The sequence below is a fragment of the Sphaerodactylus townsendi genome, linkage group LG01, assembly GCF_021028975.2.
Source record: "Sphaerodactylus townsendi isolate TG3544 linkage group LG01, MPM_Stown_v2.3, whole genome shotgun sequence".
NCBI classification, from domain to species: Eukaryota; Metazoa; Chordata; class Lepidosauria; order Squamata; family Sphaerodactylidae; genus Sphaerodactylus; species Sphaerodactylus townsendi.
Window position 1 is genome coordinate 100588078 of NC_059425.1, and position 13022 is coordinate 100601099.

Below are 13022 nucleotides of genomic sequence, written 5' to 3' on the forward strand. Positions count from 1 at the left end.
CTAGACGCTTCGCTTCTGGCCCATCTGTGTGGCTGGCATCTTCAGAGAGGATCTGATGGCAGGAAATGGAAAGCAGAGTGGAGTATATATAGCTTGTGAGGTGAAAAGGTGAGAGACTGCATCTTGAATAGGAAGTAGCCTGGCATGTGAGTCAAGCAGAGAAGTCTGTAGCATGGGAGTAAATAAATGAAGATAGCAAGATCCAATAGGTGAGGCAAATGGATCTGAATAGAAGTATCCTTGGTCTTTGTTCCCTTTGGATTGATATAGTCTATCGGGAGTTGTCCTATAGGCTTCTTGTGTTATTGGAGCTGATCCAGTCACTGTATCTTGATTCTAGAGTTTTTTCAAACACTGGCAGCCAAGAGTTCTGTCTTTCCATTTTCATGGTTTCTTTTCCTTCCTGCTAAGCTGAAATTCGTCCCATCTGCTTGTGAATTTCTAATGGCTTCTCTGTTCAATAGTCCTGGATGTAGTGGTCTGGGCTCAGAGTGGTCCAGAATTTCCTGTGTTTTCAAATAATATCTGATACCTGTGTCCAGGTTGGGATTTCTACTGCAAGTGTTCTGCTATTGCTGATTTTTCTGGCTGAAATAGTCTGCGAGTGCCTTTCGTGGTTCTTTTAATTCGAGTATCTGAGCTGCTAAGTCGCGTTTGGTGGTTCCTAAGTAGACTTGTCCACAGCTACATGGTATGCGGTAGACTCCTGCAGTGGCTAGAGGACCCCTCTTATCCTCTGCTGAACGTAGCATTTGTTGAATTTTCTTAGTGGGTCTGTAGACTGTTTGTAGGTTATGTTTCTTCATCAGTTTTCCTATACGGTCAGTGGTTCCCTTGATGTATGGTAAGAACACTTTCCCTCTAGATGGCTTTTTATCCTTGTTCATGTGGCTTGTTCTTGGTCTTGTAGCTCTTCTGATGTCTGTAGGAGAATAACCATTAGCCTGTAGAGCCCAGTTTAGGTGATTCATCTTGAAGGAGGTGGGGTTCACAGATTCTGTTTGTGCGATCTACCGAAGTTTTTATGGTGCTCCTTTTTTGTCCTGGATGATGATTGAAGTTTTTGTGTAGATATCTATCTGTGTGTGTCGGTTTTCTGTATACTGTGTGACCCAATTGTTGGTTTGGTTTGCGGATGACTAAGACATTTAGAAATGGCAGTTTTCCTTCATTTTCTTTTTCCATAGTAAATTGGATGTTTGGGTGGATCTTGTTGATATGGTCCAGGAACTTGTTTAGTTCTTCTCCGTGGCTCCAAATGGTGAAAGTGTCATCCACATAACGGAACCATATGGTGGGCTTTTTTGGTGCTGTTTCCAGGGCTTGTTCCTCAAAGTGTTCCATATAAAAATTTGCTATTACAGGGCTAAGAGGGCTACCCATGGCTAGCCACAGATGCAGGCGAAACGTCAGGAGAGAATGCTGCTAGAACACGGCCATACAGCCCGGATACCACACAGCACCCCAGTGATTCCGGCCGTGAAAGCCTTCGGCAATACTTTGTATTAATTGTTGAGAAGGGGATATTGTGTTTATTAGTATAGTATTAATGACTATCAGCGTGTATTTTGATTTCCTGTTATAAAATGTTGTAATGGTTTTGGGTTGCAGTTTGGAAACTCAGTCTCTAAAAGGTTCACCATCACTGACCTAGAGTTTCAAAATAAAATTAACAATTCGAGCATACCACGATGCTAGATGATAACCAAGTAAACTCACTGAAGTTCTCTTATTTATACATTTAAAAGTGTGCTGCATGCAACCAATAAGCCTCTGAAGATACACGTACGATACAAGTAGGTTGTATATGGTTGGCTCTCACTCCCCAGTCTGTGCATGCAACGATGAACATAAATTTGTGACCAAATGAGTGATCCCAAGATATTAGATCTGTTCACCCTTGGCCAGGAAGGGCTTTAAGGGTCAAACCCAGCATCTATACTCATGCTTGTTAACAAACTAGCAACCACTGAAGTTGTTGTAAGATGGCCAAGATATGTTCCATCAACCAACCCTTAAAAATAATCATGCTGCCAGATTCTGAACAAGCTGCAGTTTCCAAAGTGTCTTCAAGGCAGCCCAACGTAGAGCACGTTACCATGATTCAGTTGCAAGGTTTCAGAATCATGCAGCATGGCCAGATTGGAGACAGTTACGGAAAGGAAATAGTTACAAAAACCAGAAGAAGGTGATATAAGGTACCCATATCTCTGTTGCCTTTCAACAGTCACATGACACTTGTGGCTGAAATTAACAACTGTTCCCTTGCATAGACTCAAGCAAAAGCTATGCCCTGGTGGGCTATACAGATTATCTTAGGTGGCCATGTTTCTAGAATAATTTAAATCTACAGTACTGAAGAGACAGCACTTTCCAAACAGACCATCAGAAAACCTGTCACAGCAAGAAAGTGATAATCAGCTTTAGACTTATTCCATAGATCAATCATTCAAGAGGCAAAGTGGCCAGGATCAATGGGGAATGTTCTGGAATCCATCTGAAAGCTGCAATCATCTCTCTTCCTATTAATATATTTCTTCCCAAGAATACATTTTTCCAAATACAGACAAGAAAGAAAGTATGTGACAAAATGGAAGATCATTATACCCATGCTCTTTCACCTCATGTTGAATAGCTACCTTGCAACCCTAAGCCTTCATACATTGTAGACTCCAAAAATCACCACTTCAGTTAGAAATGTGATTGATTGGACAAATCCAGAAAAACATTTTTTCCCATTTTTGTCCCCTGGAGAGTTCTCTCTTCAGTTTTTCAAAAGGAAAAATGGGGAAATTTGGTAGAGCATTGAAAGTAACTCTCATTACCTAGACCTCCTAGCTCCTTTCAATATCACCAGCAATGGTATCTTTCTGTGAAGTAGGAGGCACCATACTGTGGCAGTTCTGTTGTTATTCTAGAGGGTGGTGCCTGGAGACTGCTGTTCAGCCAATAGAATTTATGATATGGGACCTGCTGGGAACCATCTTATCCCCCACACTTTTAACATCTACAGGAAACCATTGGGATGGGGAATAGGTGCCACTAGTATGCAGATGATACCCAGCTCTATACACTTTTCAAGATCCTGAAGGAAGACAGGTGAGGACCACTCCAGATAAGACTGAGGTGATACTGATCAGCAACAAAGCAAATCAAGTACTGAGGAGTCACAGCCTGTTCTGGTGGAGCTTGTACACCCCTCCCCTGAAATAACTTGGTACTGTTATGATCTATGACTGTAGGATCAGGTCTCATCAAAGGCATGTAATACCTGCTATCAGTTTGGCTACAGCTACTGTTCAGAGTGTAATTTAGCTACAATAATCCATGCTCTGATCACATTAGATTAGATTACTAAAGTACACTCTATGTGGGTGGTCTTCAAAAACTGTCCAGAAACTTAAGCTGGTATAAATTGTGCTAGTCAGATTACTGGCAGTAATGGAAATCAGGGATTGTGTCACCCCTGTGCTTAAAGATCTGCACTGACTGACCACCTGTTTGTTTTACATAAAATTTTTGATGCACTACAATCTGCAGCATTAGATCATAATTCCTATAAATACTGTACATATATACAAGCTACTATATAGTTTGAATAATTGTGAATAATCTGGACAACAATTATTAATGATGCATTTATGTAAAGCAGTAAAATAAGTTTAAATATGATAGAAAGTATTGCATTTATTTCAATTTTTGATATTTTTCTGGGAAAAAAGGTTTCAAAATATACATCTCTATTCAAAAAATTTAGGGCAGTTCCTGAAATTTAGCAACCTTCAACCACCATTTTGATGATAAATTCACAGACCTTCAAGTCTACCCTTTCTCCCTTGTCATCACACGTCACATGCTGGACAGCCCTTTTTCAAAGCATGGCAGTCCATGTATGGCCCATGAAGGTTTCCACCATCCTGTGCTCCTAAAACAATAGAATAAGATCTTCATCAGCTATATTTAAGGGAAAGATTTGTACTGTCTTTCTACAGCATACAATGTTAGGTGGCAGAGGACAGTAGATTCTATATGACTGAAACTCAAAGGGCCCAGACCCACAGTCTAATCAATCTTATACCTGGATTGGAAGATAAATTACACTCGAGACAGCAAGTACCATCCTTATTGGTTAATAATGTCTTGCTAGAGGACAGATGAACAAGGGTGGGAAATGACCTACAAAAACTTTCAAAGGCTTTAGAATAGAAAAAAACAGCGTCACATAAAAATCAAACCTCCATTATTCAACTGAAAATCACCATTATTTCTGTTTATGGACACAGAACAGCTTCTCTCTATTCTCTATGCTGAAACCAGATTGAAAAGCAATTTAACTTTATACCATAAGTACTTATGATAACTGCAGTAGCATTATATCTCTCAAGTACCACTCAGCCCACAAGAGTTGCTAGGACACAGTTACTAGTTTCCAGCATCTAACTTGCATGTTTTCTGGAAAGTGACCTTGAGGTAATCTGGAAGCTAGCCTCCAAAATACAGAGAAGCTGATTCAAGCTTCTTCCCCTTGGATATCCCCTGCCTCATTTCTAGAAAACCAAGAGACTCCTTTTTTCATATCAGCCAAATGCGCATAAAAAGGCTTGTTCTCTATTTGCACATCCACCACAATATTCTTGTGGTGTCCAGATCCCTGCATGAGTAACAATGTTACAGAGGAAAGAATGAATCTGCAGGAGAAAGAAATTGTCTTGTGTCATATCAAGCTGGCAAGCAAGAATTTGCCCTGTGACTGAAGTGTGGTTAAGAAATGCTTCCAGGTGATTAGGTGGAAAGCCACCGGCAAACTATCAGTTTCTTTTCCTCAATTAAGTTACAAATGTGCCACAAAAGCCTAATACTTCATAGGCCAGCATGCTATAAGAAATTCTGAAGTCCACAGACTATTGGCACGTCTTCTATTTACAAAAATACCCTAGGGTTGCAGTCCTATTTACAACTGTGTAACATATAATACAATGCTTTGCCTTAAAAAAATTACTATCAGTCAGGTTTGCACAAAGCTGGGAAGAAACTGGATCAACCGGAATCAAAAAAACATTTAATATTTATGAAAAATAATTTTGCAATAGGATTAAAATAAGATTAAATATACTTGACTAACAGTGCAATCCTAAACACACTTCTAAACCCAATGACGGTAATCATTTAGGATTGAACTGTAAGGCTGCAGCTATGCTATTTACACATTCAACTTCCGTGGTTTCTACTTGGACCCGCCTCCATGAATTATACACAAAATTGCACTTTTATTAATGGAATCACGAGGAAAAAGAATTCAAATTCTACATCCATTTCTGCACTTAAATCCAAATGTATAAACATTCCAATACAAAAAACTCACTCAGATAATCCAGTTTGGTAATTGACAAATACATATTAATTGTTCACATAAAAGAAATACTGTCTTTTACCATTGACTTTTTTTTGTAAAAATGCCATGCACTGTAGCTCTAAGGAAAGGTTTTCTTCTTGTTAACTACTACATACAACAGAAGAACTGTTCTGAAGTATTTGTTTTCTTGCAGTAAAAGTAGACTGAATTCCACACATGCTCCTACCAGGATTTTAGTAAGTTTTAAACTGCTTATCATCAAGTGAAATTTGATATGCAAATGTGCTCAAAATAGAATGGGTACAATTTTCCATACTGCTATTAAATTAACCATGCAGAAGAATAACTGATTTCCTGTGTATCAGACTTGTTTGACGTTTCTACAATAGTAAAACCACTGTCTACTAAAAAAAACCCCTCTGTCCTACATGTCACACAAATTTCTTATATTTTCTATTAAAATTTTAATACAGAAACATTCATAGCAACAAAATACCCTGTAGGAATATGTTTAATTAATTATTGGACATACAGCATATCTTAACTACCAGCTATGTATTCATTAGTACAATGCTATCAATCAATTTTTGATTGAAAATTTTCCTCCCCGCATATATGCATATAGTCTATTATATAGTTATACAGATATTATATAGTTTTGCTATAGTTCTCAGAGCTGTTGGGCTGCAACTTTATCTTGATAGATGGTTTAAATTTGGGATATGGACAAACCTCAGCACTTTGTGCCGCCTTCTGCTAATACTATTTAAATCTTTAAATAATTTATTTAAATTTGAATGGGAAAAATTTCCAGAACATCTTTCAAATCAAATGGGAAAACCCACATCACTACTGACACTCATGACACTTTATTTTCTAAACCATCTCTGTAAGTAAGCAATATCCAAGCTATAATTTCAGCACAACTGGAAGAACAGTGGGATACTAAACAGGTAACTAATGGCACTTTATACCAGCTGCTTAGAAGAGTATGGTCCACCCAGCCTTTCTTTGCTTGTTTAATTGAATTGAACTTGTTATTTCAACTATTATTAGGCAGCCAGTAAAATTTAGTTTTTAATAATTTTATTTATTTCTGCCAGTGATGGTTTATTCATTTGATCCTGAAAAGAGTACAAAATCAAAGTTCTGTTTTAATCAAATTGCTGCTAGGAACTGATATTTCTCCCAAACAGAAAAGAAAATTAAGATGGCAAAAGGTATTTCTATCTTCAGCTTGAACTTGCAAAATGTTGGTGACTTTTCTTTTACAATAAATTGATTGTAGTCAACATTTTTACAAAAGAGATGGTGCAAGTACTTCAATCAATCAATGCTTTACTGGACTGAACAAATTTCAGTTTGGCAATTTAAATATGGCCCAGGTTAGTCTGATCTTGTCAGATCTCAGTAGTTAAGCAGAGCCAGCCCTGGATTGCAGACCATCAAGAAAGTCCAGGGTACATTTGCAGAGCCAGGCAATTGTAAACCATCCATAATTGTCTCTTGCCTTGAAAATCCCATATATGAGGGGCTGCTGTAAGTTGGTTGCAACTTGACAGACCTTCACCATCACCACCACTTTGAGTATAACAGAAAAGAAAGTAAAACTAAGAACATAAGAAAGAGCCTGCTGGATCAGACCAGAGTCCATCTTTTCCAGCACTCTGCTACTCGCAGTGGCCCACCAGGTGCCTTTGGGGGTTCACATGCAGCAGAAGATGGCCTTCTGCTGCTGCTGCTTCCGAGCACCTGGTCTGCTAAGGCATTTGCAACCTCAGATCAAAGAGGATCAAGATTGGTCAAAGATTGGTCAAAACTTCTGAATCAGTGGAATTTGTGGAGCTATTTCCTGTAAAAACACCACCAGCAACTGAATACTGTAAAAAGAGGTAGTGTGATCACCCAATCCTGAGGGAAACAAACACTTTATAACCCCCATGCTTATTTAATCTCTAACTATTTCATCTCTAACCATCTTACAAATTCATCTAGATAGGTCTTTTTCCTGTAAAACACCACCAATTTGTCAAAAAGCTTTACTGTGGCATTCCAAATGACAGAGGGGAGGAATCTCTTCAACAGACAACCATTTAAATCAGTTAGTCTAAAACAGATACCAGCAATGAGCTTCTAAATCCAGAAAACATTATGAATGGTGGGAAGCTCCCGTTACTAAGGAAATGCTTTAACAAACACACCTATCCTCACAAGACACTGAAATAAAGGAAATGTCATGAGATTCCTAGAAAAGTTGTTTCCGGAGCCCTAGCCAATTATCACATCTTTTACATTACCTAGGGCTAGGTATGACAAACCCACAGCTTTCCATTTCTTGTGGCCACTAAGTGGGGGAAATGATTTTTTTTCCTACACAGTTCCTTCTGGTAACACTTCAAGTGATTATACCAAATATTTTTCAATCCACACTTAAAGGAAAGATCATTCCAGTTAAGATCAAAATGTGGGTTTCCCACTACAGATTCTACCCTCCCCATAGCATAATCACTGATTTTTTTTCTCCTCCATAATTTATATTTCCCAAATAGGAGATCATGTCCATGTCAAAAAAAGCATGTACACATGGCAAAAGAAATTCTCAATCCTCTATGTAACTGTATAAATTTTCCATCCATGTAGGGAAAATGTCACATATAAAAGCATTATTTGCTCACAAAATATTCCAAGGACTGATGTGTGACCCAGTTACTTAGTTGTATGCATTCTTTGAAGTCCATTTTATTTTTTTATAAATAGGATAATTTCAGTAATAATAGCATATTTGAAAATCTATTAACTAAACTGCTAAAGGATTGTAAACAAAGGGCAAATCCACTACATCTATAAACTACTCAAAGTATATTTCAGAAGACCTGCAATTCAACTAAAGTATGCAATCACTGTTCAGAAACATGAACATTATATATGTGACATTAGACAAACTGAATGCAACTCAAGCCTACCAGAAAGAACTCTTATTACACTCTACCAACAATATCCTAAATGATATAGACAGGCTGTGACACTTCAGGACTAAGAAAAAGATGCTATGCCAAAGCTTAACAAATCCCAGGTGACAAGTTGCTACAGCACCTAGTGTTTTCAGCAAGGATTTTATTGTAGTGTCTTAGCAATCCTCAGTAGAGGTAAAAAACATTTTTTCACATAAGAATTCTTGTTTGTATATAATACAAGTGCATGAAAGTCTTGTTCATAACTTAACTTTACATAATTAAATGGTGGTAGCTATGAGTTGAAATAAAATCTATTCTATGCCATCCCATGTCAGTACTTACAGTGCAATCCTGGGGGCAGGGCATTAAGAGCTTTGGAAGCTGCATACCCGGTTGCTGGTGCAGATACCACTCCATATGATATAAGTGGTATTGACGCTAGGGGCACTTACGCTGGCGCTGGGGGGCAATATGGCTGTGTGTTGCCTGGTCGTAAAAGCTGTCAACACATCAGCACTTCCCCAGTGCAGGAGTCCATGCTGGCACCAATGGGGGTGTTCTTAGGGGCACAGCTGACTTTAGTCAGCTTCCTGAGGGCATTCAGTCTAGAAACACAGACTTATGCCACCGAAATGCCAGGCACCTTGGTGAGATTTTGCAGGGCCATTGGTGAGATTTTTCTCTTTTCTGGTTACCCATGCCTCTGCAAACCTCTTTTGAAGTGGCGGGACTGCCTGGCTGTCATGAATCTACCCCCTTTGACATATTATTAACATTAATGGCAAAAAGTCACTTTCATTTGAAGTTATTAAAACTCTACAGTCTAGAGAGAAAGTGATGTTAGTTCAACCTTTTCACCATAAAATTAAAGGTACAAGCAAAAGTAACTATCTACAGACTTACTTCCCACAAAAACTGGAAATCAACTGAATTTCTAAATTTACAGAAACTCATTATTTCAAGGAGGGCATTTTCATAAACAAAATATTTGTAGGAAACCCCATTAACTGAATTATTAATATTATGAAAGAAACATGTTAATATTTATGGTGCTGTCTATATTACACATTTGTTCTAATCACCAAAGACCTAGAATTACAGCAGAAGCAGGAAATTTACCCCAAAAAGTGAACTCCACTAGTGCTGGTACTTTCCTAAAGCCAGAGCAAATACAGAAAGTGTGCATTGTATACTAACACTAAAGATATCTATAGTGTCCTATGATGCAATTGTACATTCACTCTTGTACTGTCTACTGAACACAGTCCTCATATGAAACTACTTCTAAACATGTGTACACACTTCAGAAAGAAAGCCAGTATTCACACTTCATCAATAGAACTGTGAATGCTTTATCCACAGAACATTAAACTTAAGTGAAACCTTTACTACATTTGCCAAATTTAAGTGTTTAGAAGTTTACTCACATGGTTAACAAGTGCCGAACACTTCCATAAAATATTCTTCATCCAAAAGCATGATAAAATAAGGAAACTAGCTGTCCCTATACACAGAAATCCCTTTTAGCTACCTGGAGCAGACTTGTCACTTATTTTACTGGGGGGGGCGGGGAGCCATGGTCTTCTGCCCCAAATGGCCACCCATCTGACACCCTCTGAATGGGGAATGAGAAGAACAGGCATGGCAATACCTAACTTTGCCCTGTACTAACCCAGGCACAGTGCAACTTGCAAGGAGAGGCATGGGCAATATGGCAGCTACCAGGGAGGATAATGGTGATATACAGCTTCACCATGCCCACAGCACTGCACCTGAGCTAATAGAGGCTGAAGCTAGGCAGTGCCATGTTCCTTACCAGCCACACCACAACAGCAAGGTGGAGAATAGCAGTAGCACCTCCACTTTCCATCCTACTCTTTGGCCTACATCAGGTGTGGAAGCATGCCAGCAGAAGAGGTCAAGACCCTTTTACAGGGTCATTTTGACCTTCAAGTCCTACCCAAATTAAAAATGAACAAACAGAATCTCAGCAAACCCCAAACTTGGTACACTCTAATGAAACAATATCTCAAATCTATGCAACAACATCACCTGAAAAAGATATTTCACACTCTCCTTGTCACTTTGGAGTTTGTTTAGCAGAGCAGAGGAATAGTGTCTAGTGTTTGTGGTTCCCAATTTCAGTGAATATTCCACAGTAGTTTTGATAACAAAGTAGGTCCTAGGCTGTCTACCTAAATCCATCATTTTTTCAACTTCATGGCTGGAAGTCAGAAGAAAAGTTTGGATTCATATCCCTCCTTTCTCTCCTGTAGGAGACTCAAAGGGGCTTACAATCTCCTTTCCCTTCCCCCCTCACAACAAACACCCTGTGAGGTGGGTGGGACTGAGAGAGCTCTGACAAGCTGTCACTATCCCAAGGTCACCCAGCTGACGTGTATTGGAGTGCACAGGCTAATCTGAATTCCCCAGTTAAGCCTCCACAACTCAAGCGGCAAAGCGGGGAATCAAATCCGGTTCTTCCAGATTAGAATGCACCTGCTCTTAACCACTACGCCACTGCTGCAGTTAGTCAGAATGTCACAAGTAATTCCTAGTTCAAGACAAGCTTCAGCAAGTTCATGAAACCAATGTGTTTGATAGCCCAGTGGATATCCTAGAAGCTGGTTTAGGGCCATACCCTTCACACACAGGGAGTAGGTCCAATAGTGCTTCCAAATAGGGTCAAGTCATCATTCCAGAGGACAGAGAGCATCAAATAGGAAAAGCACAGCAACCTGAGAGACAGCTACAGATCCAAGTTGTGCCCATCACTGACTATTGGACCTATGCTGCCATGCAGTCCAGGGATGGGCTTCAGAGGCAAGCACTGCTTCTGTAGCCTGTCCTGGGCTTTGCATCAGCTCCAGGGGTCATTCTCTCATCCAGTGGACCACCTGGATCCAGGACAGCCTACAGAGACAAGAACTATCTTTACAACGTCTCTTGAACATCCTGATATCAACATTCAGGTACAGTACCTCAGTCCTCTGCAGCCCCCAGGTCCATGAAAGGGCACAGCCAGCACTGGGGAGGTACTGGGGTTGAAGACAGGGTGAAACGTCAGCAATGAGTCTGAAGCCCATCCTGGACTTTACGGGGTAGTGCAAGAGTTCCCATCCCAGCCAGGTCTGCCATTATACAAGTCGAGCTGTAGAGCAAATGCTGTTTCTATAGCTCCACCTGGAAACAGCAGAGCTGCCCAGAGGAAGGGACTTGGGGCGGTCCAGTAACTTGAGCAAGCCCAAAATCCAAACAGTCACAGATCTGAACCTGGCTCCAAACCCCAACCCATCCATACTCACCAGACGACCTCAGCCAAGCCCTTTCACGGGCTCCTACCTTTAAAAGGAAACCGCCGCCAGCCTTTCCCCCCCGGCTTTGGCATCGCAGCGCTAGCAAGAAGCGGTTCGCCGGAGCCCTGTGGCAAGTGTGGGCCAGGACCGCCCCTGCCCTCGGGATTCCCTAGCAGCCTTTCCCTTCCCTCTGGGAGAAGGCGGTCGGGTGTGGGCCCAGCCAGGGGAGAGGGATCCCCTGCCTGACGGGCCTCCGGGCCGAGTGCCTGGCCATGAAGGGAGCCAGCCGCCAACAGGCCCACCTCCGCGGGGTAAGCCTTACCCTTCTTCCTCCTCCTCGCCGGCTGCTCCTCCGCCTCCCACAGCCGCCGCCGCCGCCGCCACTGCAGCCTTCCCTTCTTCCAACCAGCCACTCCGCCGCCGCCGCCTCCTCCTCCTCCCGCCGCCACCGGGGGAGGGAGGAAAGGGGGTTCCGTGCTGCCGCTCCTGGGGTGGCGGGCAGAAGAGGGCGGGAACGGCCGGGGCGGGTGTTTCGTGGGCGCCGCTCCCGACTCCGTTTGGAATCGCTCCGGCTTCCCAGCCGCTCCCGTCCCTCCCCCGCCGCCTCCCTCCTCCTTCTCCTCCTCCTCCTCCCGCTGCGCGTTTCAGCCAGCCGAGGCCAAATCAAAATAGTGTCACACAATATGGCGGCCACTACGCTTGGCAACCCTCGCGATATCTTGCCCCGAGTGCTAACGGGAGAGCCATGAAAGAGGAGGAGGAGGGGGCAGGCCGAGAGTAAGAGGGAGGCGGGGGTAATCGTCTCCGTCGCCTTGGCAACGGCTAATCATGCTGAACAGAGCAGGGGTCAAATTTGACAGCAGAATGGGTTCTTTTTCAGCTTCCTCGGGGGATGTCTGCGCGAGAAATCCACTCTGCTTCCACCCTTCAAGGAGCAGGATAAAGTGCTACTTGTGATTTAAACACAGAGCGGGGAGAGTTGCGTGCATTCGGCGAAGTGCAACCATAATTTATTTATTTATTGAATTTATACCCCGCCCATCCTCGAAGTGCCCAGGGCAGCTATACAACAATAAAACAGGATATAGTTAAAATAGCAATAAATATGTAAAATATATTGATACAACAAATTCAGCAATCATTCATGATGATGGTGAGTGGTGACGTAACCCCAACTATCCCCCAGGAGGCCAATAATAATAGATATTAGCCCAGCCAGCCCCTAGAAAATGCCTGGTGGAAGAACTCCGTCTTGCAGGAAAGAACTCCGATCCCACAGGGCCCTGGTGGAAAGAACTCCGTCTTGCAGGAAAGAACTCCGATCCCACAGGGCCCTGATCTCACTTGGGAGTCCATTCCACCAGGTGGGGGCCAGAGCCGAAAAGGCCCTGGCCCTTGTTGAGGCCAGCCTGGCATTCT

At 41.9% G+C, this 13022-nt stretch overlaps 1 protein-coding gene across 4 annotated transcripts in view; it reads right to left on the reverse strand.

Annotated features, from left to right (window-relative positions):
• The window catches only part of TAB2 (TGF-beta activated kinase 1 (MAP3K7) binding protein 2), a 76665-nt gene extending 64377 nt beyond the window's left edge, over nucleotides 1-12288 (reverse strand). For 3 of the 4 annotated variants that reach the window (XM_048489032.1, XM_048489023.1, XM_048489004.1), the window contains exons 1-2: nucleotides 11926-12288; nucleotides 3815-3925 (exon numbers count right to left, since the gene is read on the reverse strand). The gene's annotated coding sequence lies outside the window, so the exon portion shown is untranslated. The remainder of the gene's footprint in view (nucleotides 1-3814; nucleotides 3926-11925) is intronic. The other variant, XM_048489013.1, reaches the window with a different exon arrangement.
• Between the last annotated feature and the right edge of the window lie 734 nt (nucleotides 12289-13022).